This window comes from Cololabis saira, chromosome 10 (genome assembly GCF_033807715.1).
Source record: "Cololabis saira isolate AMF1-May2022 chromosome 10, fColSai1.1, whole genome shotgun sequence".
Classification (NCBI taxonomy): domain Eukaryota; kingdom Metazoa; phylum Chordata; class Actinopteri; order Beloniformes; family Belonidae; genus Cololabis; species Cololabis saira.
This window is the reverse complement of record NC_084596.1, coordinates 34,846,694-34,851,491: the sequence shown is the minus strand read 5'-3', so window position 1 is coordinate 34,851,491 and position 4,798 is coordinate 34,846,694. Positions and strand designations below refer to the sequence as shown.

Genomic DNA, 4,798 nt, shown 5'->3' with positions numbered 1-4,798 from the left:
TACAGCAATTGCAAGCAATCAAGCTGGAGAGTCTGGATAAAGTTCACTGACAAAGGCCGGGTTTCCCAGATCCAACCTCTCTTAAGGATTTAAGAGAGGTTCAAAGAAGGTTTGAACTAAGAGAGAACCCTAAGATATGGGTGTTTCCCAGATGACTTCTTAACACCGTCCTTTAGTTTCGCTCTTTCAGAAGCTCTTTGGAGCAGCTGTCCGGTTCTGAAACCAAATCAATCGATGCCAGGCAAATCGATCACCGATCACTATCAGCGCATTTTCACAGCAGCACTGCTACCTAACGCACTAATTCCCTGCTGCCTGTGCGTTATAATGAAAAATTAAGATGATAAATATAATTCAATGACCCTTTTTCATCCAAACGGTGCGTTACTCCGTTATTTCTGGCTACAGTGAGGCTTTTTTTCCCCACACGCAGAAACCGGGAGGAAACGTGGTGGGCGGGTGTGTGCGTTCAAAAACATGAGCCAAGAGAAGGCGAGTTTCGCAAATCGCAACGTGGAATTACAGCAATCCCTGGTTTTTCGCAGGGGTTATGTTCCAAAAAGAACCCGTGATAAGTGAAATTCTTTTTACAATTATAGAGGGCTTCAGATTGCAGAGATCATCCCCGCCTCGCACGTATTCCTGCTCTTCTGATGCTGCTGCATCCCGCAGGTGGGTTTTTTCAAGAGAAGAAAATAGTTATGGGTCGTTGTCTTCGCTCTTTTTTCTTCTGGGCAAAAAGATTCTTTAATATAAACCGACACCATTGATTATATTTGAGACTGTAATGAACGATTCATCAAAGGATCCCGTTGATCAGCTGCTGCTTCCCTGTCATCACATAGATGCGCTCGGGCGCGGCGCAGGAGGATCGGTGTCCCGGCTGCCTGGACAGCCCGGTCCGACACACGTCCAGGGGACTGAAGTGCTGACGCACGAATGCGTTCATATAAACAGTTCTGCTTCGCGCACGGCGACGCGGTTGATTTGCAGCGAGAACATGATGTATAGCAGCCAAATCATCAAATAAATGATATTCATGATGATCGTTTTATTTGTGCGTAATGCATAAAGCATATACAGGAACACACTTGTTATTCCTTATTTTTCTTTTTTTTCCCCCTTTGCTGTCACCAATAAATGCTAAACAATATAAATCTAAAGTATAAAATAGATCAAAACTTGTGCGGGGTGCATTGTTTTAATATCTCATTGCTTGGTGTAATATTGTTTTGCCTGACGCGGCTGGATCTGTGAGTCTTTGTTCACTAAGATGGTTGTAAAGACTGGGTCAGCAGCATCTTTCATTTCCTTCTTAATGAAAGAGATACTTAAGCTAAGAGCGACTCTGGGAAACGCGATTTTCTTTCACAGGCTCCTTAAGAAGGTTTGAAAGAAGTCTTTCGCTGTTAAGAACTACTTAACTGATCTGGGAAACCCGGCCAAAGTCTGTTCTTCAGGACTTGGGCTTTTTTGGACAGTGTATTGCCTTCAAGCTCCATGACCACCTTCTGCAGCACTTCAAAGGTGTACTTGAGTTCAGCAGGGTAGTTTAAGTTCAAAGAATAAATGAGGCCAAACAACATGGCAGCAGCCAAGGGAACATTGTCCAAATCCTGCATCACAATCTGGGACTCAAGTACAATACCGATGTCCTCTGGAATTTCACTGGCATCTCTGCGTTTCAAGACGTATATACCCATGGTGGTTTCTTCAATGGATTCCTGGAGGAGGGATTCATCAGCTGCCTGTACAATGAACAAAAAATAAAACAAGTGGGATTATACTACATGCCACCAGTGTTGGGTGTAACGCGTTACAAATAGGGATGCAAATTATCGATTATTTCATTAATTGACAGTTGATAACCTTATCGATCGATCATCGATTAGTTGATAAGCGGCGTTTTTCCCCCATCTGAGATACAAACATAATTTTTTTTGCTTATATAAAATACAAAGGGCATTTTAATATATTCCTTAATCAAATATTTATTTGATACAAAAGTAACAAAAAGACATTTTTGTACCACAAGGAATATAATATAAAGTGCACTTCAAGGCTATTAGTAGTAGCAGCAGCCATAATAGTGTAATTTGTGTCAAGCTAATTTTAAGTTCTAGTTTGGCAGTGTTCAGAATAAAATTATGAGACCTGCTGTATTGGAGCACATTTTCTTTTAGTTAAAACTGTAGCGGGGACAGATGTTTAGAGAAACCTATGTATGTACCGGGTGAAGGCTGATTTATGGTTCCGCGTTACAACGACGCAGAGCCTACGCCGTAGGCTACGGTGGCGGCTCTGCGTCGATTTAAGGCGGAACCATAATTCAGGCTTTAGGGGAGCATATCGGAGAACAACCAGAAGAATATAGAGTGGATTAAAAATAAAAGTTAAGCACTGAGCTACATGTGTCTCCCATCTGGGCCATTGCAGACTCATTGCCTGAGCATGATATTACTAAAACCAAACATATCCGCCATCTCTTTCTTCTAACTTTATGTGTGGTCCGGGCGTAATACCAGCTGGTGAAATTAAACGAAAAAAAAAAATAAATAAATAGATTAATTGTAATCGTTGATTTTAATCAGGTAATTTCATAACGGCAATTAATCGAAAATTGATTAATTGTTAACATCCCTAGTTACAAAGTAACGCGTTACGCGGGTACCCTACGCCGTAAGTTCTGCGTTGGTGTAACGCAGAACCAGAAATCAGCCTTTAACGCGATCTTAAGGGATTTTACGGGACTTCTGGTGCTGATCTGGGCACTGCAGTAATAAGGTTCCAACTACAGGACTGTCTCAGAAAATTAGAATATTGTGATAAAGTTCTTTATTTTCTGTTATGCAATTAAGAAAAACAAAAATGTCACATTCTCATTTTTTCATTACAAATCAACTGAAATATTGCAAGCCTTTTATTATTTTAATATTGCTGATTATGGCTTACATTTTAAGATTAAGATTCCCAGAATATTCAAATTTTTTTAGATAGGATATTTGAGTTTTCTTAAGCTGTAAACCATGATCAGCAATATTAAAAGGCTTGCAATATTTCAGTTGATTTGTAATGAATCCAGAATGTGATATTTTTGTTTTTGTAATTGCATTACAGAAAATCACAATATTCTAATTTTCTGAGACAGTCCTGTATATGTTGTTCATTGGCAATCAAGTTATGGTGCAGCTCAGGTGATATTGCGGAGTAATCCAAAAGTAATGTAACTAGTAATGTAACTAGTTACTTTCAGCAACCAGTAACTAAGTAGTGTAAGGGATTACTTTTTTTAAAGTAACTAGTAATATGTAATGGATTACTTTTTTTGAGTAACTACCCCAACACTGCATGCCACATGCATATAGGGAATACTGCATATGTATCGTGTAATTTATTAAGATATGAAATCAAACTTAATTTATATGGCACTTGTCATACACAAAAGTAAGACAAAGTGCCTCACATTGGCTCAAAACCACAGACAAACACACTTTGATATTAAGATCACTACCATATTATCTTACAACTTAGCTGACTGGGAAGTAATTACAATGAGTAGATGTTGCAAAACGTATACAAATTATGAAAGATAACACCTCAACATAGTAAACCTAAGTAATACTTACCACAAACTGTCTTAACAGATTCTCTGTGTCTTCGTTCAGGTACACACAGAGTCCCTTTATGACACATTCTCTTCCTCGATTGACATCATCCTCCTAAGGCAGAAAAGCAGAAGCACAAGTTGTTTTGTTTGAGTTCATGTCTGTTTAAATTGTCATTTGTCCAGGTAAAAGGGATTTTTGTCTTGAAGACAATCAATTGTTACACCCACACCTCAGAGAGTATACTTACTTCATCCATGGGTGCAATGATGTCCCCTAGGCGTCTGCCAATCTGTCTCTCTGTTTTTAAAAAGTTTGATCAGTTTCTCAGAGTGAAAATCTAATTGAGAGAGAAATCTGGACTTCAGGGGCATTGTTGTGATCCGCTTAAATTCAGCATTAATCTGAAAAGAAGAATAACGACATCAACATGTGATATGGCAGTAATTTTGAAAAGCATTAATTAAAAAAAGAAAAAAAAAGTTTAAAGGGGACCTACTATGAAAAACATGTTTTTTCTTGCTTTGACATACAGGACTGTCTCAGAAAATTAGAATATTGTGATAAAGTTCTTTATTTTCTGTAATGCAATATAAAAAAAAAAAAAAAAAAAAAAAAAAATCATACATTCTGGATTCATTACAAATCAAATGAAATATTGCAAGCCTTTTATTATTTTAATATTGCTGATCATGGCTTACAGCTTAAGAAAACTCAAAAAATTAGAATATTCTGGGAATCTTAATCTTAAACTGTAAGCCATAATCAGCAATATTAAAATAATAAAAGTCTTGCAATATTTCAGTTTATTTGTAATGAATCCAGAATGTATGACATTTTTGTTTTTTGTAATTGCATTACAGAAAATCACAATATTCTAATTTTCTGAGACAGTCCTGTATATAAAGTGGTCTCCTCTCAGCCTGCCAACTCAGAGGAGGAAAGCAACCAAATTCTGCAGTGTCTGTACAGCCGCCTGGATGAGCCGTCCAGTGTGATGCGACTTCTATGAGCTGTTCAGATTCTGATCCCGTCTTACGTAACGACGGGAGCGATGCTTGAAACCACGCCCACAACTAACTCTGGCCGTAACAACTCCTCCAACTCAAGGTATTAGATGCCATAATAGGTCCACTTTAAGTAATTTTAAAGTAAAATATTTGTACAGGAACAGAATAATTCAAAAAGCTCCT

At 38.0% G+C, this 4,798-nt stretch overlaps 1 long non-coding RNA gene across 1 annotated transcript; it reads right to left on the bottom strand.

Annotated features, from left to right (window-relative positions):
- Positions 1-1,698: 1,698 nt before the first annotated feature.
- LOC133453173 (uncharacterized) lies at positions 1,699-3,692 on the bottom strand. The gene is made up of 3 exons (XR_009783299.1): positions 3,627-3,692; positions 1,870-1,917; positions 1,699-1,748 (listed from the first exon to the last, which is right to left on the bottom strand). It is a non-coding gene; the product is annotated as an uncharacterized LOC133453173 (long non-coding RNA).
- Positions 3,693-4,798: the final 1,106 nt, after the last annotated feature.